The sequence below is a fragment of the Coloeus monedula genome, assembly GCF_965178545.1.
Source record: "Coloeus monedula genome assembly, contig: HAP1_SCAFFOLD_73, whole genome shotgun sequence".
Classification (NCBI taxonomy): domain Eukaryota; kingdom Metazoa; phylum Chordata; class Aves; order Passeriformes; family Corvidae; genus Coloeus; species Coloeus monedula.
In genome coordinates, this window is record NW_028120821.1 from 69612 (window position 1) to 95004 (window position 25393).

The 25393-nt window shown below is 56.2% G+C and overlaps 1 pseudogene across 1 annotated transcript; it reads left to right on the plus strand.

Annotated features, from left to right (window-relative positions):
• The first annotated feature begins 24157 nt into the window (after positions 1 to 24157).
• Positions 24158 to 25116, plus strand: LOC309585563 (olfactory receptor 14C36-like; annotated as a pseudogene). The gene has a single exon. The product of its transcript is annotated as an olfactory receptor 14C36-like (transcript).
• Positions 25117 to 25393: the final 277 nt, after the last annotated feature.

The following is a 25393-nucleotide window of genomic DNA, read 5'->3' on the forward strand; positions in this document are numbered from 1 at the left end:
GCAAACCCTATAAAAACAGCCAATTCCATCCCTTCCTCCTTTATTCATTGTATGCAATCTCACAGAGTTTACCAGTAACCTTTGGGTCCTGGCCAACCATTTTCTGGAGGGTATTTAGTGTTACATCTAATTATATAGTAGTATTATATAATAATAATAGTGTTACATCTAAAGAATTCGTATTGTCAGCACTATTTCACATTATTATTTATATACAATATAAATATTCTTTTATATATATATCAACTAGGATATTATTATTAGTTCACTTGCACAAAGACATTTGAGCTCAAGATTAAAAACTTCTTCTATTGCTCCATGTGGGAGCATTCCAACAACAATTGTTCCTTCTGTTGGTGCTGTTTCCAATACGCTGTTAACAAAATCCATCCTCCTCTTCCCAAACCCACAAGCTCTTTTCCTTTTTCCATATCCAATTTTGGGATGCATTTTAAGACATCCAGCGCTTCAGCTCCTTTTAACCAACTGCCCCACTGCTCGCACGGTGCTCCGACCGCAGCCCACTCCAGAGCCAGCGAACTCCAGGGAAGCTCTTCCCATCTGGGATTTCGGACAGGACTGATTCCTTACATTTACATTTAAAAAGTGACATTTTGGTGCGATCCGGCCAGACTACGCCAGTTTTGTTGTACCAGTGGGCAGGGCCAGCACCAAAGTCACAGACACCAACTGAAGGAACTGTGTCATTTGCTACAGCTCAAAGCAGCAAAGAATCACAGCAGGAGCAGCTCAGCAATGCCCCCAATCATCCCTGCCAAAGATTGCCTGCAGTGATTAACCAAGATGCAGCCTCAGTTCCCCTCAGACTTTACCAGCACCCAGAGCCACCCATCAGCTGGGGGAAGCTGTCCCAGCCAAGGACTGGAGAGCCACTCGCGGACACTGGGAATTCCTGCAGCTGCCTCCAGCCACAGCTGAGGCTCCAACCCCGCTGGGAGAGGGCCCAGCTTTGACAGTGCTGGAGAAACAAACTGACAGCACTTCTAGTGCAGGAACATCTGCTTTCATCCTCCTCTTGCCTTCCTCCTAAGCCTGGTCAGGGCTCAAGGAGGAGCCAAGGCAGCTGCCTTTGACCATACAGCCCCAGACAAGGCCAGATGTGGGATTTCATGGCCTTGTCTGGTGTCTAAACACAGAAAGGTCAATACATGTTTCACTAATGAGAGGATACATCAATCACAACGCTAATGATCATGCATATTTCGGTAATGAGCAGATACAAAGATAACCTTTGGTTGGAAGGTTCATCCAGAGGTCACTTTTGGCTCAGGGCCTCTTGTCCAGGCCTTGGCACTTCAGGGATGTGGTTTAGTGCTGGGCTTGACAGTGCTGGGTTAATGGTTGGACTCGATGAGCTCAGAGGTCTTTTCCAACAGGAAGGATTCTGTCATTCCAGGATTCTGTCTGCTGCATTCAGCCAGGTCCATGGCACCAGCATTACTTTGGTCAAAAGTCTCCTCTGGCTCAGCTCTTGTGGCCTAAGGCTTCAGCTCCTTCAGCTCCTGGTGCTGACCTGCTCATGCTGAACGAGATGACTCGGAGAGAAGAATACAGTTCATCCAATTCCTTCTGGCACACGGAGAGGGGAGGCTGTGAAAACAGGAGCATTGTTTGCTGTGGCCTCCTCTGTGCCCTTCACGCCTTTCAGCGCTTTGAAACAGCCAAGAGCTTTCTCCAAGAGTGCAATGGAGCAGCTGTTCCTGCTCCCAGCTCTCGCCCTTCCCAGTCTCTGCCCTTGGCTGCTTTTGTCCTTCTTGCTGTGCCCTCTGTGCCCCCGGGGCTCGGTGGCTGCTGCCCAGGGCTGTGGCACTGGCACAGATCCAGTGCTCGAGACCCTCCTTTCTCTGCCCTCGGAGCTGCCTGCTCACAGCAGCCTTTTCCACCTGGAAGCTCCACATGGACAGGGAGTGCCCACCTCTGCTCCTTGCACACCCTCCAGGAGCCCAGGGCTGCCATCTGCAATCCCTGCTGGCACTGAGGGCTCCCAGGTGCCCCAGGCTGCTGTGACACCGCTGCCAACGGGAGGGAACAGCAGCAGGGGCTGTGCTGAAAGTCAGCTCCATTTGCTGCTGCTGCTGCTGCTGTGGGGGTCATTTGTCCAGCCCTGCCCCAGAGTCAGGGATCAGATCCAGGCCCTGCTGCTGCTCCCTCGGGATCAGGCACAGTTTGGGTGTTGCTGTCAGTGCCAGCAGGAGCGGGCGCTGGAGCAGCGGGTGCTGACAGTGCCCCGAGCCCCGGGGCCCGAGGGGTGCCTGGGCTGCGGGGCTGGCAGGGAGCTGCCCCTTGTTCTCCCTGTGCCTCACGCAGAGCTGGGCCGCTCACAAGTGGGGCAGCACAGCAAACAGGGAGCCTGCGAGTCTCTGCCAGCCCTGTCTGCTCAGAGATTGGGCCTTGGAGCTGCAGGGGGACAAAGGCAGCTGCTTCTGCTCCCTCTGCATGTCCCCATGTTCAGCAGTGCTGCTCCATCATTTAGGATATGTTTTCTGTTTAAATAATTAGAAAAACAAAAAAGAAAAAACCCAGAAAATATTATGAAACATAAAACCAAAACCCAAATGTGGAGTGAAAAGTCTTTTGTAACTCTAGATTAAGAGGTAACTGATCTTTTCAAAAAGACAACTCAGGTATTTGTAAATATGCTGAGGGCATTGATCCATCTTACTGACCTCAGCAGTCCTTTGTTAAAGATTTTGGGCTTTGTTTCCAACATTGTTATTTTAAATTGTGGTTGAAGCAATAGGAAATTGCTTGTGCCCTGCCAGCTCTGAGCAGGACTGGCAATCTAAACTCTGTCCCACCCCAACTCATGGAGAAGATGCCCTTCCTTCTCACCCTGCAATGAGCTGCACATTCCCTTGGAAATTGTCAGGGGGTTCTTAAAGACACCAAGTCCCACTCAGGGCTTTTTGCTCTGCTTTGGTCGTGGAGAAGGGCGATTCTTCATCCATCAGCTCCAGACTGCACTGCCTCAGGAACACGGCCCACTCGCCAGGTTGGGCCCACTCGTGGCACTTCCAGAGGAGGAAGAAAGTGCAATGGCACAATTCCAGCCCAAAAGGAAGGAAGAGTGGGACAGACAGAACACCCTGTGCAGATCCAGGCGTTCAGCTGGGACTGTGCAGAGTTTGGGTTCTTGCCAGTGGGATGTGTGTCCCTGCCTGCAATCTCTTGGCCTGCACCAGAGTCTCACTCACCTGCAAAAGCAGAAAGCTCCGTCGCTGTGCTCGCAAGGGGCTCGTCTGATGCAAAGCTGTCAGAGCCCTGTGAGGGGAGAGCGGGCCCAGCCGTGCCCGGGGCTGAGCCCCAGCAGAGCCCTGGCAGAGCCCGGAGCAGCCTCAGCATCGGCAGAGCCCGGCTGTGAGGAGAGAAAGCAGAACCCGCCCGTCAGCTGAGGCCTCCTGTCCCCTTGTCCCAGCCGCCCGCAGTGCCCAGGCCGTGCTGGCCGTGCTCAGAGCTGGGCCCAAAGCTGCCCAGCATTGCTGCCTTTGGGAGCAGAGCAGCAGGGCAGGACATGTGCCCAGCCTGCAGCCAGCCATGGCACAGCCACCTCCTCAGCAGCTGCCCAGAGCCCAAAAGCAGCTTGGCAGCCACTGAAGAATTCCCTGCAGCCGCCCCAGCAAAGGGGGAACCTTTGGTGCCCGGCCAGGCCGTGCCATGCCCAGCTCTGGCAGCATCCCCCTGGCTCTGGACTCACCTGCACACTGGCCGTGGAGCGTGTCTTTGGAGAAGGTGCCACAATCAAAGGCCATCATCTTCAGCTGCCGCTGGCCAGCTCCAGGAAGAGGTTGTCGGCCTTGAGCTCGGCCTTGGTGGCTCCAGCAGCAGCAGCCCCACCTGCTACAGCTTCTCCAGGGGCTCCTTCTCCTTCCCTGGGGCCACACCAGGCTCTCAGCGTTCTGCCCAGGGCCCCAGCCATCAGTGAACCAGACAAGCAAAACCAGAGGGGATGGTGGCCACCAGGGCTTGCCAGAGCAGGCCTCCAGCTCAGCTGCAGCCCAAGAGCTGCGTGTTCCCTTCTGATGCTCCCTGCTCAGAGCTACAGGCAGGACAAAAGAGTCTGCTTTGCTTTGCCACTGATTGCCAAGAGATGGGTGGGGCTGTTCCCTGCCAGGCCCCTGGATCACACTGTGCCCGTGGCTCTCTGCCATCCTCTAGGGCACATGAACACCCTGCAGCCAAGGCTCACGGAAGAGCTCTTCCAAGGGCGGCCTGGCCAAGGGCTGCATGGACAAGCACCTCTTCAGAACATCCTGGCACTCTGGGCACAGAAAGCAGAAACCACCAGTCAGCTGCAGAAGGATCCCGCCCGCTTTGCCCCCCGTTCCCGTGCCCAGGCCATGCTGGCTGTGCCCAGAGCTGTGCCTAAACTTGCCCATGCATTCTGTGCTTTGGAGGGCAGCAGGAGAGCAGGACATGTGCCACCTGCTCAGAGCTGCCAGAGCGGGATGCTCCTGAGCCCGCTGCTGCCTCCCAGCACTGCTATTCCCCCTGTGCCGCAGAGATGAGGTAGCCACCTGGAGAGAGCCGTTGTGGGAACAGGATCCACCCCCAGATGATCTCCTGGCCTCTCCTGAACGGGTGCTTCCCCACCACCAGGTGGTACAGCAGGAGGCCCAGGGACCAGATCGTCGCTGCCTCGCCGTGGTAGCGTTGGTGGTGGATCCACTCGGGTGGGCTGTACAACAGGGTTCCTGTGGAACACAGACCGAGTCCATCAGGGGATGCTGCTGCTCCCAGAGCCTCGCCCCAGCATCCCTGGGCATGCAGGGGCTGCACCAGTGGCACATGGGGTGACCCGCTGCCCTCCTGCCAGCACCTGTGACTTGTGTACAAATTTGGGGTTGGAAAAGAGGCCACTGGTGTTGGAAAAGGGCAGTGGAAGCCCTGGGGAGGCCCAACCATGACATGCAAATGAAAAACCCACCCAGTGGTGGCGAAACCCCACTCTCCTCCCTGCCTCCAGTGCCCCAAGAAACATCAAGAAGCCAAGGCAAACCAGGGCAGCAGAACAGTCCAGGCCCTTCCTCGCCTGTACACCAAACCGGCCGGTGCACGGGGTCTGACCCCCCTCTCTGCTACCCTCACGGGAGATTTTGTTGGGCTGGCTGCCCCCGTTCCAGCCCCAGCCCAGGGCAGAGTGGGTGCTGAAGGCTGGCAGCAGGGCTGGGAACTGCCCCCTCCCAGCCCCACCCCAAAGCAACTTGGCTTAAGAATTAATCCCATCCCAGCAACAATGAGGGAAAGCCCCAGTGCCACACCCAGGCTGGGCCATGAGATGCCCAGGAGCATCCCCTGGGAGGGCTCACCTGCAAACTGAGTGTAGGCTGTGTCCTGGAGGAAGGCGCCGCAGCCAAAGTCGATCAGTTTCACCAGCCCGGTGGCCAGGTCGAGCACGATGTTCTCGGGCTTGATGTCCCGGTGCAGGACCCCGCAGCTGGTGCAGTGCCGCACGGCCTCCAGCACCTGGCCGAACAGCCCCCGCGCCTCCTCCTCGGGCAGGAACCTCCGCTCCGCCAGCAAACCCGACAGGTCCTGACACCGCTCCGGACGCTCCAGCACCAGCAAGAAGCTGCTGGGCAGCTCAACCCACTCCAGGAGCCGGATGACACCACGGAACCCAGTGGACACCTTGTCCAGCAGCACGATCTCCAGGGGCGCACGGGCGCCGTCGGGCTGCGGGAGGAGCACGGTGCCGTCAGCGGGGCTGAGGCCGTGCCAGGGCTCTGGGACCCCTCACCCAGCCCGGGACGCTCTGCGCCCCCCGCTCAGCCCCCGCCCGCTCTCCCTCCGGGGCTCCCGGCGGCTCCCACCCCGCCGGGCCCCGGCTCCTCGCCGCCCGGCACGCCCCGGCTCTGCCGCTGGCCCCGCTCACTCACCAGCTCGCCCCAGTGCCGGACGCGGTCCCGCGGCACGCATTTGATGGCCACCTGCGAGCAAGGGGCAGCAGCGGGCTGAGCTCACCGCCCGCCCCGCTGCGCCCCGGCCTCCTCCTCCTCCGCCCTCCTCCTCCTGCACCCTCCTTCTCCTCCTCCTCCGCCCTTCTCCTCCTGCACCCTCCTCCTCCTCCGCCGGCCCCGCCACTCACCGGGGCGCCGTCCGCGAGCCGCGTGCCCGAGAAGACGCTGCCGAAGCCGCCGCTGCCCAGCAGCGAACCCACCCGGTACCGCTCCTGCAGGGCCTCCTGCGCCTTCCCTGCGGGCGACACGCGGCCGTCAGCGCTCGGCCCGGGGCCAGACACGGCTCCCGACCGCCCTCCGACCGCCCCGGCCCGGGCATCCCCATCCGAACGGAACACCGGCGGCTCGGGGCCGGCGGCCGCGCTGCCGAGCGGCGGAGCTCGGGCCGGGGAAGCCGCAGCGGAGGCGGCGGGAGCGGCCGCGCCCCGTGTGTCCTCCGCGGGCCCCGGGAGGAGCCGGGGCCGGCGCCGAGGGCGGAGCCGAGGGCGGAGCCGGACTCCGCGTCGGGGCCGGGGCCGGGGCCGGGCTCGGGACAGGCGGAGCCAAAGGGTGGCGATGCCGCCCCAGCCCCGGGCACCGATGCCCGCCCGGCAGCGCCACAGCCACAGCGAGAGCCGGGCGGAGGCGAGACCGCGGCGGGACGCCCGGGGCCGGGGAGGGGGCGGCCCCGCCCGGGGCCTGGGGCGGGCCTGGGGCATGGCCCGGCCCGGCAGGGGGAGGGGGAGAGACCGGGAGAGGAGGGGGTCACCGGGAATGGGAGGCGCGGGGAAGGTGCGGAACAGAGGGAGAGGAGGAGCAAGAGCAAGAAACGGAGAGAGTCTGTAGAGTCGCTTGTGATCGCTGCTGCCGCTGCTGCCGCTGCAACTGAAGCGCCGGGGCCGTTTGTCCGAGTGTCCGCGTGTCCGAGTGTCCGCGTGTCCGAGTGTCCGCGTGTCCGAGTGTCCGCGTGTCCGTTCCCCGCTCGCCCCACGCTCCCCACGGCCGAGCCCCGCTCGCCCCGGGGGCAGCCCCTGAGTCTGTGCAAACACGGGAACTTTGCCGTGTCCAGCCCGGATCCAGAGTCCTGGCTCCTGCACGGTGGCAGAGGAATCCCCTCGGCTGCTGCTGTGCCTTGTCCCTGCTGAGGGTCAGACACTGCCGGGCCACATTTTCTGCCTGTAGAATTCGTGCCCCACCCAAGCTCTGCACTTTTGTCTCCAGCATTGCTTTCCAATAAAAACAGGGGAAGGCAAACTGTGTGCAGCTCACGGTACTTCAGAGTGTCTAAAACTTGCTAAGGCACAGATCTTAGAGGTGAGATCCATTTGGAATGCATGGGATGGAGAAGCAGTGCAACATGAAAAAGGGGAGCACAGAAATAGAGAGGAAAACACCTCGGATTGTTTCTTTCCATTTTCATTTCACTTCTGGAAAGCTGTTTCAGTTTTCTGGGAATCTTCTCCACAGTCCTGTCTGCTCTTTTCAAGAATCTTTCTGGGAGAATGAGGTGCAGCCCCTGTCACAAGATGTGCCACCAACTGCAGCTTCTCTTGGCTTCCCACACTGTGAGTGCAGCACGAGTGCTGCAGCAAAGCAGGACAAATGTTGGGAGAAGTTTACAAATTGTCCTTTCTTTTCCCTGTGGGCTGGGCAGTTGTGCCATTGGTGAGGTTTTCATTGTGGCTGTTCTAACCTAAGAAATCAGGAGGTGGAACCAGGAATTGTTAGGCACTGCAACCCTGGCTGAATTCAGAGAAAGAATCCCCAGAGCCTGCAGCCAGAAATGGAGAGCTGTGTGATAATCATTCCCACATCTCCGTGGACATCTGGAAAGTGATCTAGAACATGAAAATGGGCTGACAGAGGTACTTTGTTTCTGTGTTCAGTTTAGATCAGTCTACCTCTCTTGCACTGGTATAAATCAAGAGCACAATCAGTTCATGCAAGCTGGACCTCTCAGACACTGAAATAATCTGAAATGGAGAAATGCAGGGAATGATTTTGTGAACTTTGTCTGGAAGAAGGGTGATTTTTTCTAATAATTTCTAATCCATTTCCTCTGCTTTTATCCTTCCTAACAAGGCCATTTGCATCCCAGATCAAATGAGAACCCTGAGCTTGTGGAAGTGCCTGAAAGATGCCCTGTTCTTCTGCAGGGACACTCAGGCTGTAACAGGAGCCGAGCCCTTCCTTGGGAAGCCTCCTCCCAGCTGGAATTTGTGCCGTGCTGGGAGAGCAGGAGGGGGAGAGCGATGGGATGGGCGCTGTGTGGGAGGAGCAGGAGGTTTGGGCCGCAGGACGTTCCCTCTGCGCCGCTGCCCCGCAATTGGCGGCCGTGCCCAGGGCTCCAGGCTTCTGAGCATTTCAATCTCTGCTAATCATGATGCCTGTGACAAAAATACTGAGTTCACTGTCACGAAAGCACCGTGGGTAGCGCTGATCGAAAGAGGCAATTGCGGTTTTCTGATAAAATTCAGGTGGCAACCAGAAGAGGGGCAAGAGCAGCCGCGATCTCCAGTTCCCAAGGCAAAGGCAACAACAGCCCCGTGCTGTCAGCTCAGGGGGAGTAAAACCGTGCTGAGAGCAGCGCTGGAAGCCGATCCTTCCTTTTTTCTCTGAAGGCTGGCTCAGGGCAGCACAGCCGGGCCCTGAGGAATCGGGGCTGTTTGGGGGTGATGGTTGCTCTGCTCCAGAACTCCCCTGGAAAAAGCCCTTGGGAAGCCGAGGCGGGAGCGGGCGGGAAGGGCCGGCGCTGCTGCTGCTCGTGCCCGGCAGCCCCGGCCGGGCCGGGCCGGCGCCCGCTGCGCTGCGGCTCCTGCTGCTGCCAGAGCCGGGCGGGACTCGGGGACAGGGAACGGGCCCGGGGGACAGCAAAGGCTCGGGGGCTGCAGGGATGTTCGCGCTCGGGCCAGCGCCGGCACAGAGCTTCGGCCTCGGCATTAACCCCGAGGGAAACGCTGCGGAAAGGCTCCGGTTCAGCCTTTCTGTGCTCGTTGCTGTGAAGTGCCCGAAATAAAAGGAGAACAAGCAGGGCCTGACCCCTTCTCCTTGGGAGGAGCCCCGTGCCTGGGGCTGTGAGGGGCCGAGAGGGGCTGAGAGGGGCTGAGAGGGGCCGAGAGGGGCTGAGAGGGGCCGAGAGGGGCTGAGAGGAGCGTCAGCCCTGGCAGGAGGATGTCCTGCCATGTCCCTCCCTCCTTCCTTTTCTCTTGTTGCCTTTTTTTTTCTTTTCTCTTTCTCTCTCTTTTTCTCTTGTTGGAGAGGATGAAAGTTTGGTAAGAAAGTTTCACAGGTATGTAGGCTTGGCAGAAGGATCTCCGAATGTAGAAATGAAAGCAAGTTTTGATATAGAGTAAAAGATGTTTTGCTGAACCAGTGATCACTGAATAGCTGAGAAGGCAAAGGTTGGAGATGAGTTGGAAGGAGATTTTTAGAAATAGGACAAAGGCATGTGACTACGAACAAAGACGTATTTTTCACCAAGTAAATGAGTCTCAAGAAGAGCATAAGTAAATAGAAAACAGGTTTTTACCAAAAAGAAAGATATGGCAGGCAAACAAGAAATGTTGATGTAGCAAGAAGAAGAGAGGTCTGAGAATTTTCCACTGTAAGCTTAAATTGTAACTTACTTACTCTTGTGATTGGATAATAATGACTATAATATGGTGATGGTAGTAGCTATGATAGGCTATAGGCAAATGTAAAGGTATTGTGTGTGGTGCTTATGGGTTGTTATGTATTAAGATACTCAGCAAAGAAAAGTATCTGATGCTTTGTAACTTGAGCAGCAAGCGGCTTCAGGTATGCCTACAGCTGGAGCTGGCAGCTGTAGGGCTGGCTCTGGATACCCACTCCCTGAGCTGCTGTAACTTCACCTAGGCAATAAACAGCTTTCAAGAGAGCCGCCTGAAGTCCAGACATCCTTTGTGAACCCTTCTCCTATAGGACAGATTTATTGTAGCACTGTGATTAAGCCTGCAAGCTGTAGCTAAAATTAGCCTTTAGGTTTAGAGGTATATACACTGAGTGCTTCCGAATAAAATCCTAGATTAACCCACATTTTTGTTGGTGGTGTCCCTGATCTCTTCATGTGTCACAACGAGCAGCCAGCCTGAACAGGTCAGCTGGAGGACAGAATGACAAAGATGAAGATAATGAAGAAGTGAAGAGACTCCCTACACAGAATTACCTGAAAAGGACAGCCCTGCTCCATGAAAGAGTAGTGCTGTGAAGCAAGATATCGACTTCAGAGACGTGACATGTAGGACAGGCTGTTGGGGGGATATGAGAAATTTCTGGATGTTGAAGTGTATATAAACTGTTCCGGTTTGGCCAAATTTAGAAATATATCCTCTGAGAGAATGCACAACCACTCCTCCCCCACCAGGTTCGGGAAAAAAATAAATTTTCCTCGAAGAAAAGTGAAGAAGATAAAACTATTTATTTAACAAACACACGGGAAAGGAAAATAATGTTAACTGGTAAAATCTTTCGCTGTAGAGGAAAAACCTGGGAAAGTGTTTGAGTCCTCCCTTTGGTCTCCTCGGAGCTGGGGCTTGGGCCGGGGCCAGGCCCTCTGTGCCTGGTGGAAAGTCCTCCTGATGTGCTCTGATGTTAAAGCAATCAAGCAGTCCAGTAGAAAAGGGAGAAAATCCAAAATTCCAGGGAAGGAAAAATTCAACTCTCAGTCTCTCTCCGGAGAACAAAGCAGCTGAACCACTGGCCAAAAAAAACTGTCCTGGGAGCAGCAAGCCGGGTGCTTCCTCCCTCCCCTGCCGCAGTGGGGAAAACCAATTGCTGTCTGTGTGTGACCTTGAACAAGCAAAAACTGCTTTGAGAAAGTTTTGCTCAGTTTTTCCTTCCCTCTCTCAGGCTCAGTTTAGAGGCACAGAAAAGCACAAAAATTAATTTCTGGGCATAGGCAGCGATATGGGATACACATCATAAGGTCACCCCAAGACATTCCACCCCTTATCCCATATCATTGGCTCAATGCCCAAACTAAGATATTCTAACTCTACACACACATTAATACATACATATATATATATATATATATATATATACACACAGCTATGTACGAACAGTGACAGTGACCCTCAGCAAGCAGTGGTACCCAGGCATTCCACATTACAGATGGTTTTCACCCAACAATCAGATCTCCCTGTGGTACACAACGTGTTCTTCCATCTTTCTGCATTACCCACCATGTGCAACCAGGTCCCTGAGAAAAGACAACCCCACGGATGGGTTGGTCTGTACTCGAGGCAGAATTCATCCCCACAGTCTTTCCTAACAGACCTCTGACATGCATTACTGGGGCCTTATCTCCATCTGCTGTATGCAGGGATTCAGACTGGGCTGGACCAGCTCTATTGGTGGAACCTCAGGTGTTAACTAACCAGGTGGCCTTTGCCAGATTCTGTTCCCAATTTTTGAAAGTTCCCCCACCCAGTGCCTTCAAGGTGGTTTTCAACAATCCATGGCACCGTTCCACTTTGCCTGCAGCTGGTGCATGGTAAGGGATGTGGTACACCCACTCAGTGCCATGTTCTCTAGCCCAGGTGTTAATAAGGCTGTCTTAAAATGAGTCCCATTGTCAGATTCAATTCTCTCAGGGGTGCCATGCCTCCAAAGGACTTGCTTTTCCAGGCCCAGGATGGTGTTCCGGGCAGTAGCGTGAGGCACAGGGTAGGTCTCCAGCCATCCTGTGGTGGCTTCTACCATTGTGAGCACATAGCGCTTGCCTTGGCGGGTTTGAGGCAGTGTGATGTAATCAATCTGCCAGGCCTCCCCATACTTGTATTTGGACCATCGCCCACCGTACCACAGGGGCTTCACCCGCTTGGCCTGCTTGATCGCAGCGCATGTCTCACAGTCATGGATCACCTGGGAGATACTGTCCATGGTCAGATCCACCCCTTGGTCTCGTGCCCACTTATAGGTGGCATCTCTGCCCTGATGGCCTGAGGCATCATGGGCCCATCAAGCTAGGAACAACTCTCCCTTGTGTTTCCAGTCCAAGTCTACCTGTGACACTTCTATCTTTGCAGCCTGATCTACCTGCTTGTTGTTTTGGTGTTTCTCATTAGCCCTACTCGTGGGCCCATGATGCCTCAGGTCATCAGGGCAGAGATGCCACCTATAGGTGGCACGAGACCGAGGGGTGGATGTAACCATGGACAGTATCTGTGATAAAACAAACTGTATCCCTGTGATCCATGAAAGGCGGCCACCAGAGGCCAAGGCCAGCCAGACCTGTTGGCCTTGGCAGCTTTTGTCTGGCAGCAATCCTTGGATAGATGGAATTTTGGAGGCCAAATTCCAATTTTGGCCATGGGCAGCTGGAGGAGAAGGATGGTTCTGTTCCACAGGAAGAGCAGCACAGCCCCAGCGTTTCAAAGGCAGCTGAGAGCTGGCCCTCAGGAAGCCAAGGGAAGCTGGACTTGTCAGTCCTGGCAGATTTTGCCTGGGAGCTGTACTTGGATATATGGAATTTTGGAGCTGGATTCCCAGTTTTGGCCATGGACACCTGGACTTGAAAGATGTTTCTTTTCCATGGGAAGAACAGCACAGCCCCGCAGTGTTTCAAAGGCAGATGAGAGGTGGCCCCCAAGAGGCCAAGGCCAGCCAGAGCTGTCTGTCCTGGCAAGTTTCATATGGGAACAATCCTTACATAATCAAATTTGGATGTAGAATCCCAGTTTTGGCCATGGGCCCCTGGAGGAGAAGGACAGTTCTGCTCCATAGGAAGGAAAGCACGGAGCCCCAGCACTGCAGGGCAGGTGAGAAGCAGCTCTGGCCATGCCAAGGTCAGCCGGAGCTGCCAGGCGGCCCCAGGAGCCCAAGGCAGCCAGAGCTGTTCCATGTTCCCTTGGTTCCGTGGGCCCTGCAGGGTCACAAAGGCCCCTTGGTTCTTTGGGGCCAGCAGTGCCACAGTGGCCCCTTGGTTCCATGGAACGCCACAGGGTCACAATGGTCCCCTTGGTGCCACCAGCCCTGCAGGGTCACAACGGCCCCTGGGTTCCACGAGGCCACGCAGGGTCAGGGTCACAGTGGTCTCCAGAGGAAGGGCAGCACCGAGCCCCAGGGTTTCAGGGGCAGAGGAGACACAGCCACCAGAGGCCAAGGCCAGCCACATCTGTCTGTCCTGGCAGGTTTGTCTGGGAGCAGCCCTTGGATATTGGGAATCTGGGAGGTGGGATCCCAATTTTGGCCATTTGTGCCTGGACAGGCAGGATGAGTCTTTTCCATAGGAAGGAAAGCACAGAGCCCCAGGGTTTGGAAGGTGGGTGAGATCTGGCCCTCAGGAGGCCAAGCCAGCCAGACTTGATGGTAATGGCAGCTTTTGTCTGGGAGCAGCCCTTGGATATTGGGAATTTGGGAGGTGGAATCCCAATTTTGGCCATGGGTGCCTTGTTGAGATGGATGGGTTTTTTTCCATATGAAAGAAAAGCACAAAGTCCGAGTGTTTTGGAAGAAGATGAGAGGTGGTCACCATGGGTGAGGGCAGCCAGACCTGTCTCTCATGGCAGCTTTGGTCTGGGAGCCATCCTTGGATATCTGGAATTTTGGAGGTGGATTCTCAATATCGGTCATGGATGCCCGGACATAAAAGATATTTAATTCCATGGGAAGATGAGAGGTGGTCCCTGGGAGGCCAAGCCAGGCAGAGCTGTCTGTCCTGGAAGGTTTCATCTGGGAACAATCCTTGGATATACAGAAATTTGGAGGTGGAATCCCAGTTTTGGCCATGGGCACCTGGACGGGAATGACGGTTCTTTTCCACTGTAGGGAAAGGGTGGAGAGTTGCTGTTGGGATGGGCACGACACACACCAACCCCAACAACAACCCCAGGCAAAAGGCTGTTTATTCTAAAAAGCCAGTGTCATTTATACACTTTTGTATGTTTATCATTCATTAACTTATCCATTGGTTGCTTCACTTCTACAACAGAGTCATTGGCTATTATTTAACTGCAACATCCTGTTATTGGTTACCTATAGCATCAGCATTCTGAGCGTTCAGAAAAACACCAGGTGCAGCCTTGTTGCTGTTTTCTCTTTCTGTTGTTTAGGTGTCTTGCTTCTGTTCACACTAAGTTTCTCATGGGTACAAACGGATTGTGCTAAGATCGATGTCGGAATCAGACAGGCTCGCTGACCTGCTGTTAATTCCCACAGTGGAGCACCGGTGTTTTGAAGGTTGATGAGAAGTGGCCCCCAGGAGGCCAAGGCCAGCCAGGCCCGTCTGTCCTGGCAGCTCCTGCCTAGGAGCAATCCTTGGATAGACAGAATGTGGGAGATAGAATCCCACTTTTGGCCATTTGTTCCTGGAGGAGAAGGACGTTTCTTTTCCATGGGAAGAAATCACGGAGCCCCAGCGTTTGGAAGGCAGATGAGAGGCGACCGCCAGAGGCCAAGGCCAGCCAGACCCGTCTGTCCTGGCACCTTTCGTCACAGAGCAATCCTTTGACAGATGGAATTTTGGAGGCAGAATTCCACTTTGGACCACGGGCCCCTGGAGGAGAAGGACAGTTCTGTTCCATAGGAAGGAAAGCACGGAGCCCCAGCACTCCAGGGGCAGATGAGAATCAGCCCTGGACATGCCAAGGTCAGCCAGAGCTGTCAGGCGGCCCCGGGAGCCCAAGGCAGTCAGAGCTGTTCCACGTTCCCTTGGTTCCATGGGCCCTGCAGGGTCACTGTAAGAGCCTAATAATAAGAGAAAGGCTCCAAAAAGTGCTTTGTCATTATGACTGCTTCAAAAATGCCTCGTCATTTGGTCTGCTTATCATAAAATGGGCGGTACAGACCATGGGTAGCTCGCCTTGAGGCCCATAAAAAGGAAGGTGAAATTGGTGCAGGTGTGGAGGGAAAAGCGAGGGGCAGAGTCCCTGACCTTTGCCTTTCCCCCCACCACCATCGCCTGCTGCCAGACACTCTGGGGCCTCCTGGAGCCGACGCTGCCCGCCTGAGGAGAACCCCCCTGATCCTGCACCCCTGGGCAGGGACAAGGAGGCCCTGAGGCCCCAGGGCTGCAGGGGTCACTTGTCCCCTCCTGGCCTCAGGCCAGGGCCAGCAGCCATGGCCAAAGGGCTGCACAAGTTGGCTCTGTCAGGGCCTTGCAGCTGCTGCCCATCCCTCTGCCCTCTGCAGCCCAGGCTGTCCCACGGTGTCCCTGCCCTGCGCCTCTGTCCCTGCAGGCTGTCCTCATCCCCCCGGCTGCCCCACCTGGCTGGCCCCTTCCTTTGCTGGCAGCTCTGCGTCCTGCCTGCCTCTGCCTGGGCACACAAAGCCTTGGGCTGCTCCAGACTCCTTCTGGGGGACGTGTTGCAGCCCAGCCCTGCCTGGGAGGGAAATTCCTTTCTCCTGGTGTCCACTCTGGGCCTCCCCAGCTGCCCTGTCACAAAGGCCCCTCGGTTCTTTGGGGCCAGCAGTGCCACAGTGGCCCCTTGGTTCCATGGAAAGCCACAGGGTCACAATGGTCCCCTTGGTGCCACCAGCCCTGCAGGGTCACAACGGCCCCTGGGTTCCACGAGGCCACGCAGGGTCACAGTGGTCTCCAGAGGAAGGGCAGCACCGAGCCCCAGGGTTTCAGGGGCAGAGGAGACACAGCCACCAGAGGCCAAGGCCAGCCACATCTGTCTGTCCTGGCAGGTTTGTCTGGGAGCAGCCCTTGGATATTGGGAATTTGGGAGGTGGAATCCCAATTTTGGCCATGGGCGTTTGTTGAGAAGGATGGGTTTATTCCACATGAAAGAAAAGCACAAAGTCCAAGAGTTTTGAAAGAAGATGAGAGGTGGCCACCATGGGCGAGAGCAGCCAGACCTGTCTCTCATGGCAGCTTTTGTCTGGGAGCAATCCTTGGATAGACAGAATTTGGGAGGTAAATCTCAGTTTTGGCCATGGGAGCCTGGATGAGAAGGATGGTTCTCTTCTTTAGGAAGGAAAGCACGGAGCCCCAGGAGCCCCAGGATACCCCAGAACCCACTGAGGAACGGGGTCCCCCCGGCCTCATCATGCGCAGCCTTCAGCTGTCTCAGGCAGAGCCCATCCCGCCCTCAGCAGCCCCAGCCCAGCCCAGCCCAGCCCTCCTGGGCAGGAAGCCCCAATGGCCGAGCCGGCCTGGGACACTTGCAGGGATGCGGGGGCAGCCGCAGCTTCTGGGGCCAGCCTGTGCCAGGCCCTGAGCGCCCTGCCAGGGAACCATTGCTGCCCCACATCCCATCTCAGCCTGCCCTCGGGCAGCGGGAAGCCGTTCCCTGGGGCCCGGCCCCGCAGGCCCTTGGCAAGAGTCTCTCTCAGCCAGCAATTGCTGCTCCTCCCTGCTGCGGGGCCCAAGCTGCAAGTTGATTTTCTGCCGCTGGCCCCGGCCCAGCCCCGAGCCAGGGCCAGGACCTTGCCCTGGAGCTCTGCGGGCGCTGTGGAAAGCTGAGAGGCAGCTCTGGCTTTTCCACTTTTCATGAGCTAAAGCTGCCTGGCAGAAGAAATGGAGGGACAGCTCTGGTGGCACAATCCCTCCCGGCCCAGGGCCCAGCGCTGGGAAGGTCTTTCCGTGCCGAGGCTTTGCTGCGGCCAAGGAAAGCTCCTGGCTCAGGGTCACCTTTCCTGCTGGGCCAGAGCCCCCGAGTGGCCCAGCAGCAGCAGAGAATTCCAGCACAGCCCCGGCACGGGCAGGGCGGCCCTGGGCGGGCTGCGGGAGCCGGCAGCGCCTGAGCTCAGAGCAGCTGAGCCCGGGGGCTCTTGGCCAAGGCCGAGGCCCAGCGAGCATTTCTCAGCTCGCAGGGCGGCCTGGAAAGGTGCTGGGGGGGATCATTCACCCCCCAGGGCGGTCCCAGTGGCTCCCAGGATTTCCATGTCCGTGCTCCCAGCGCTGCTCCCAGCCCTGATCCCTGGGGATGGCAATGTCCCGCTCCCTTCCCGGGGCAGGCTCACACCTGAGCCAGGTGTGCAGGGCAGGACCTTGCCCTGAGCCCAAGCCCTGTCCCCCCTGCAGGATCTGCTTCCCATCGGCCTCTCCCTCCTGCGGCCCCAAGCCCAGCTCGGTGCTGAACGAAGGGCGCTGGGCCGGGGTCATCCCCCGGCGGGGGCTGCGCACCCCCTCTGCCCCCTCCCCAAATTCCCTCCCGGGGCAGCAGGGGCTGCCTCAGGAGCCCTGTGGGCAGGGAAAAGGGGGTGACACCGGCATGGGGGAGGTCACACACGCTCTGGGGGGACACACACGGCCCCTGGGGACCCCCCCTCACCTTCTCCTGCAGCACCAGGAGGATGAACCGCAACATGGAGCCCCCGACTCCTGGCAGCATCTTGGGGGTGGGGTCTGGTGGCGAGTTTGGCTATCTGGGGAGGAGGTCACATCTGCCCTAAAACCCCCTCCCAGCTCCACAGCCACTCCCAGACCCCTCAAACCACCCCACAGCTCCCAGCCACGACTCCCCCAACCACTCCCTGCAATAGCAGTGGCCCCAAAAGCCACAAAATTCCCAACCCATCTCCCCCAACACCCACCCAAATTCTCTCCAAGCCACACAGCCCTGCCAACACCCCAAAACTCCCACACAGACTGCCCCAAAAGCCCCCAAACCCTGTCTCAGCACCTCAAACAGCTCCAAGGGCCATAAAAGCCCATCCCAGTCCCCCAAGGAGCACTCAGACCCCCTCCCACACCCCATGGCACCGACCAGGACAGGCTGGGGGACAGGAACATCCACAGCCAGGAGCAGCTTGGGCACTTCAGCAGCGATTTGGGCACTTGGGAGGCCACACCCCAAATGGGGAGACTCAGGGCAGGGACTCAGACAGACAACTGGAATTCCTGGAGAACAGACTGGCTCAGGTGGACACGTTCTGCCAGCACAACTGTGAGATTGTGGTCCCAGTCTGCCTGGCTTCGTGGCTCCACAACACTCAGATCCTCCCAAATATTCCCCTGAACCCCAAATTCACCCCCAAATTCCAGTAAAATTAACCAGCTTTAGACCTCTTTGCTTAATTTCTTTATTTTTACTCCACTTCTCCACTTTTGGTTGTTTCAGTGGGATTAACACAGAAATTACTTAGGCTGCAGAAGATCTCCAAGAGGTTTTGAGGGGCTGTGAAGGGCTGTGAGGTGCCTTGAGGGTTTGTTAGGGGCTGTGAAGGGTCATGAGTGGCCAGGAACTGTGAGGGGCTGTGAGGGACTGTGAGCTGCCATGAGGGGCCATGGGGAACTGTGAGGGACATTGAGGGGTCATGAGGGGCTGTGAGGGGCCTTGAGGGGCCATAAGGGTCTCTTAGAGGCTGTTGGAGGCCAGGCACCTGATGGAACCAAGGGTCAGTTATGACACTGTGCAAGCAAGGAGATCATGGCTGACAGTACAGAACTTCATGGAAGCACAGGCCCATTGTCACACAGCAGGGCCGCAGAACCAAGGAGATCCTTGTGACACTCCACAACCTCATGGAGTCAAGGCGTCCATGTTACACTACGGAACCTCATGGAGCCAAGGGTCCATTGTGACACTGCGGACCCAAGGAGACTGTTGCTGACAGTACCAAAGTTCATGGAACCAAAAGTCCATTGGGACATTGTGGGGCCTCATGGAACTGTGGAGAGCATTATGACACTTTGTTACTATCTGATTTACACCCAGAAGGGCAAAGAAACCAAAATCTCTGAGTATAAAAGGAAAGAACTTTGAAGGTTCAAAATATTCCCAAAGACCAGATTAAAACCAAACGAGATTAAATGTTGGTGCCAAAAAAATGGGTATCTGTTTATCTAATGGTAAGAGAGGCAAAGAGAAAGAAGGAGAAAAGTGGAGAAAAGTTAGAAAAAGCCAAGGTTATTCTAAAAAGCATAGGATAAGTCAGCACCACACTGTGCTACCTTTGTTGCTGCTGAGACAGGGTGGGGGAAGTGGAGAGGTTTTTGCCCTTTTTTTTCCTGTTGTTTGAAGGGTCTTATCTGCCTCTTCTGATGTCTGGAGCAGTTTGGCTGGAAAGCGGCGGCCCATCCTCCGAGATGCAGGCTCGATGCTTGCAGCTGAACCTCGGTGCGCCTGGGACGAAGGAGCAGGGCTAGGGGTTGCACAACTCCCTCGGGATTTCAGTGCAGGGGTGAAGGATTGGGGGGTGCTCCCCAGGCGGGCGGCGTCGGCTCCCGGAGGCCTCAGGGTGTCTGGCAGCAGGCGATGGTGGTGGTGGGGGGAAAGGCAAAGGGCGGGGATTCTACCTTTTGCTTTCGCCTCCACATTTTGCACCCGTTTTGCCTTCCTTTTTATGGGCCTCAAGGCGGGCTATGCACGGCCCGTACGGCACGTAGTTTCCAGGCATTCAAGAGTGATTATGATAAGCAGCCATAATGATGAAGCACTTTTGAAGCCTTTCCGGTGTTGAGCAGTGATAATGACGCAGCGTTTTTTGGAGCCTTTCTCTTAGTATTAGGCTCTTGCACACTTCAGAACCAAGGGGCCATTGTGACACTGCAGGGCCTTGTATAACCAAGGGGTCATTGTAGCACGGCAGGGCCTGGTGGAATCAAGGGGATCGTAGTGACACTGTGGGGCTCCAGGAGGCCCCGGGGCCATTCTGACTGTGTGGAAGCAAGGATACCATTGTTACGCTACGGGGCACCATGGAACCAAGGAGGCCATTGTGAAGCAGCGGGGGAACCCGCTGAGACTATTATGGCACTCCAAGGCCTTGTGAGACCAAAGGGCCATTGTGGAACTGCAGGGCCTCGTGGAACCAATGAGACCATTGTGACATCACAGGGCCTCATGGGAGCCAGGGGCCATTGTGACACAGCCGGGCCTCAGAGAACCAAGGGGCCGTTGTGACACTGCGTGGCACCATGGAGCCAAGGAGACCACTGTGACACTACAGGGCGTCACAGAACTAAGAACTATGTAACAGTAAGAGGCCCAATGGAATCAAGGGGCCATTGTGACACCACAGGGCCTGATAGAACCAAGGAAACCATTGTGACACTGCAAGGTCTCATGGAAGCAAAGGGCCAGTGTGACACAGCCAGGCCTTGTGGAAGCAAGGGGCCATTGTGATCCTGGGAAGCCCAATAGAACCAAGGAGTCACTGTGACGCTGCAGGACCTTATGGAATCATGGAGACCGCTGTGACACTCTGTGACCTCATGGAACCAGTGGGCCATTGTGTTATTTTGCAGCCCCGTGGAACCAAGGAAACCGTTTTGACACAGCAAGGCCTCATGGAAGCAAGGGGCCTTTGTGCCGCTGTAGAGCCAAGGAGACCACTGTGATATTGCTGGGCCTCAGGGGAACAAAGATCTCTTGTGATACCATGGGGCCTCATGGAACTAAGGGGCAATTGTGATGCTGCAGGGCCCCAAGGCTGCAAAGAACGTGGAACAGGACTGGTTGGCTTGGCCTCCTGGGGGCCACCTGCCTGGTCCAGCTGACCTTGGCATGTTGAGGGTTGCTTCTCCTCTGCCCCTGAAACGCTGGAGTTCCGTGCTTTCCTTTCTGTGGGAAAGAGCTGTCCTCCTCCAGGGACCCATGGCTGAAATTAGGATTCTACCTCCAAATTGGATTCTATCCGAGGATTGTTCCCATGTGAAACCTGCCAGGACAGACAGCTCAGGCTGGCCTTGGCCTCTTAGGGGCCACCTCACATCTGCCTTCAAAACACAGGGGGGCTGTGCTTTTCTTGCCATGGAAAAAACCATCTTTCAAGTCCAGCCATCCATGGCCAAAATTGGGAATCCACCTCTGAAATTCCATCTATCCAAGGAATAGCTCCCAGACAAAAGCTGCCAGGAATGTCCAGCTTCCCTTGGCTTCCTGAGGGCCAGCTCTCATCAGCCTTTGAAACACTGGGGCTCCTCACTTTTCTGCCAGTGGAAAAGAACTGTCCTTATGGGTCAGACGTCCATGGACAAAAGTGGGATTTGGCCGCCCAAGATCCGTCTATCCAAGGATTGCTCCAAGACAAAAGCTGCCAAGACAAACAGGTCTGGCTGGCCTTGGCCTCCTTGAGCCACCACTAATCAGCCTTTGAAACACTGGGGCTCTGCCCTTTCCTTCCTGGCGAGAAGAACTGTCATTCCGGTCCAGGCACGCACAGCTGAAATGGAATTCCACCTCCAAAACTCCCCATATGTCCAAGGGTTGCTTTCAGACAGAAGCTGCAAGGACACACAGGTCTGGCTTGCCTTGGCCTCTGGTGGCTGCCTCTCATCTGCCTTCAAAACACTGGGCTTCTGTGGTTTCCTTGCTGTAGAAAAGAACTGACCTTCTTGTCCAGGTGCCCGTGGCCTCAAGCACATGATCACTACACAGGGACAAAGGAGCTCTGTGCTCAGTGGAGTGGAGACTGAGGACAGCGGAGGAGAGTCCTGGGAGGGCTTGAAGGGTGGTTTCAGAGATGGTGGATCCTTTTGACACAGTAGAGAACAGCCGGCAAAAGAAAGAATTAATGCAAAGGGCAGCTGGGGAGGTCCAAACTGGACATGAGGAGAAAGGAATTTCTCTCCCCGGGCAGTGCAGTGGTGCAACGTGTCCCCCAGAAGGAGTCTGGAGCAGCCCAAGGCTCTGTGTGCCCAGGCAGAGGCAGGCAGGACGCAGAGCTGCCAGCAAAGGAAGGGGCCAGCCAGGTGGGGCAGCCGGGGGGATGAGGACAGCCTGCAGGGACAGAGGCGCAGGGCAGGGACACCGTGGGACAGCCTGGGCCAGAGAGGGCAGAGGGGTGTGCAGAAGCTGCAAGGCCCTGACAGAGGCAACTTCTGCAGCACTTTGGCCAGGGCTGCTGTCCCTGGCCCTGAGGCCAGTTGGGAGACAAGTGACCCCTGCAGCCCTGGGGCCTCATTGCCTCTTTTTTCCTGCTCAGCAGCATGGCAGGGGCCACCCCATGGTGCTGCCCTTGGCATTGCACATGCCCACATCCCAGTGCCCCGGGAAGAGTCCCGAGCAATGAGGGAGGGACAGGATCTGCCTTTCCGGCGGCTGGGGCACTGCCTGCAGCCAGCCCGGGCACAGCACAGAGGCACAGAGGGGTTCCATCAGTTAGGGCTGGGAAGATGCTGAGAAGTGACCTGGGGAGAATCATTCCCAGCCCTTGACACAGGAAGCCTCTGGCTGCAGGACAGTGCAGCTGCAGTTCCAGGAGTGATCTCCTCAAGCTGGAACATGCCACTGACTGTGGATTCAGGAAGTACATTCTCTGAGTATCTCTGGTGTAGAACATGAGGACATGCTCAGGCCTTCAGCTCAGTCCAGTAGTATTTCCAACACAATCCTTTCTATAGGGATGAAATTTCCTGAGACTGTTTTCAGTCTCCTACTCTTGGGGAATGGGAGGGGGGAAGTGATAAAGGCATTCATCATTTTTAAGAGTCCCTAAGGCATCGGAACTGTAACTTGAGTGCTCTGCAGGAGTTTCCTAAAGTGCTTTCAAGACACTCCTCTGCCCATGCACCGCACCGGCATCACCTTTGCTGGACCCACCGGGCTCAGTCTGAGCTGTCCTTTCTCCCAGCTGCAAACAGAACCTGTCCCCAGCCAGTGCCCTGCACACAGGCAGGTTTCTGTAGGGCCAAGGAGAGTGCACAGAGATTTGGGGTCTGTGAGTGCTGGCAGGAAGAGGTCAGGCACAGGGAAACAGCTCCAGGAGGAAGATCTTCAGCAAGCAGAGAGAAGATCAGGCAATGAGAGAAAACAAAAGGCAGAAATGTTGTGGCAGGGAGAGCTTAGAGACCTCCACAGGATGCCCTCGAGTGCAGCCCCTCCCTCTGAACAAGCCCCCTCCCCTCCTCTCTCCCTCAGCCAAGCCTCTGCCCTCAGGGCCGGGGGTCCAAGGCGTGAAGCCCCTCCTGGGCAGGCAGAGCTGCAGCAGAGCCGTGGGGCAGCTCTGCAGCCCCGGGCCCAGTTCCCTCTGCAGAGCACAGGGCTGGGAGCAGCTGCCCGGCCCTGGGGGCTCTGGGAGGGGGCACAGCTGGCTCAGGGTGACGCTGGCCCCAGAGCCCGGCTGTGGGCAATGCAGCCAGGGAAGGAGCTCCATCTCCCTACATCCAATGCCATCATTAGGACACTTGGCTTTCTTCTTGAGGATTCCCCCTAAGCTCTGAGCTTGCCTCCAGGGCGCAAACAGGTCGTGTAGCATCTTGGTGTTACCTGAAAGCCCCACAGTGAGACACAAAAGTTTTATGATGGAGAAAGGGCTGTTGGGTTGGTGAAACGAGCCATGTGTGTATTTGGCTACCAGTGTGGGGCTGAGAGCTCGAGAAGGGGATGGACATTTGATGGGCTGTGGTGGATCGATCTGCTCTCAGCAGCATTGGGATGGTTTTTAAGGGAAATATGGGAGGGTGATTATCCTCTGTCTGAGGAGGGTGAAAGGCCAGAGGATCTTGGAATAGGACAGAGTGACAGACCACCTCCCCTCACTCTCCACTCACCACCTTGCCTCACAGAACTCGCTCTATTCTCCCCGAGGGCAGCAGAAATGCTGAGTGTTTCTGACATCCAAAAACAGTCAGCAGGGGAGATGAAGAGGAGCTATAAAAACCTCTAGAACACTTTAACAGCTTTTGCCATTCCTGTTCTTGGGTCCTGGGAGTGCCCTTGTGTTAGCTGGGCTTTCAAAGTGGAACACCAGGACAGGTCCCTGTCCCCCTCCCACTTCTGCACAGCAAGGCTGAATTATAAAAACCCCCGGAGCAACTGCCCTGAAACTCATGTCACACTCAGCCAGCACCAACCAGGGCTGCGGCTGGAGCTGAAGGAAGATCTGCTAGAAAAACAGAAGGGTGTTGTCGGTGATCGAACACGGACTTGGCCGGCTGCATGCAAAGCCAAATTCTATCGCACAAGTCCCATCTTTATATACTGTTCAAACCAGCAGTTCAGCAGCTACAAACTTCAGCTCCTAAGGTTCTATGTTTTACATCTCCAAGGGCTACAGATTACCATCTCCTCGCCCAATCTCCCATTAACTATCCTACTCTTTGTCTCGCCTCTTGCTCTTTGTCTCGCCTCCTGCCAGACATGGCCCCGGCCCGCCCCGTCTCTCGCAAGGCCCCACGCCAGCCAAAGCCCTTCTCTATGGCCACACTCTGAATCCCCATAAGGTGTCAGTGTGTGACAGGAGAAGGATTTGTGGGGCATGTCTTTGATTTTGCTGAGAGACGTTTCCCTTAAGCTGTCACTGACTTTTCTCCATGAACAGGTCCCCATGGCCAGACACTGCCAATGTGCAACAGCAGCTCCATCAGCCCCTTCCTCCTGCTGGCATTGGCAGACACGCGGCAGCTGCAGCTCCTGCACTTCTGCCTCTTCCTGAGCATCTCCCTGGCTGCCCTCCTGGGCAGCGGCCTCATCATCAGCGCCGGAGCCTGCGGCCAGCACCTGCACAGCCCCATGTTCTTCTTCCTGCTCAGCCTGGCCCTCACCGACCTGGGCTCCATCTGCACCACTGTCCCCAAGGCCATGCACAATTCCCTTTTGGGACACCAGAACCACCTCGTAGGCAGGAGGTGCTGCACAGCCTCTTTCTCTTTCTCTTTTTCATTTCAGCAGAGTTTTCCCTCCTCGCTGTCGAGTGCTACGAGCGCTACGTGTCCATCTGCAAAGCCCTGCACTACGGGACCCTCCTGGGCAGCAGAGCTTGTGCCCACATGGCAGCAGCTGCCTGGGCCAGTGCCTTTCTCTACGCTCTCATGCACACGGCCAATACATTTTCCCTGCCCCTGGGCCAGGGCAATGCCCTGGGCCAGTTCTTCTGTGAAATCCCACACATCCTCAAGCTCTCCTGCTCACACTGCCACCTCAGGGAGCTCGGGCTTGTTGTGTTTTCCATCTGTTTAACTTTTGGTTCTTTTGTGTTCATTGTTTTCTCCTATGTGCAGATCTTCAGGGCCGTGCTGAGGATCCCCTCTGAGCAGGGATGGCACAAAGCCTTTTCCACGTGCCTCCCTCACCTGGTCGTGGTCTCCCTGTTCCTCAGCACTGGCTTTGTTGCCTGCCTGAAGCCCCCCTCCATCTCCTCCCCATCCCTGGACCTGGAACTGCCAGTTCTGTACTCGGTGGCGCCTCCAGCCCTGAAGCCCCTCATCTACAGCCTGAGGAACCAGGAGCTCAGGGACGCCCTGAGGAAAGTGATGACTGGATGCTTTCCAGAAGCAAAAACCTGCCTGTTTTCAGCTCCATAGGCTAAAGTGTAATCATTAGAGGCCCAGCCTGCCTTCTCAGGTTGTTTTGGTGGTGGTGGTTTTGGTGGCTTTTTTTTCTTCTCGTATGTTAAGGTTGTACCCAAAAGATTTTGTTATGCATCTTATTCACTGTTTACAGGCTGAATGTGACTGTTGGCAGGGACTGTGTCAATAAGGAGTCTGCTCTGTGGGTATTCACATTAAATAAAGGACCCATCAGCAAGGTGTCTGTTTGAGATCCTTTGGTTGAGTCCATCCCTGGAGCTGGAGGGCAGGG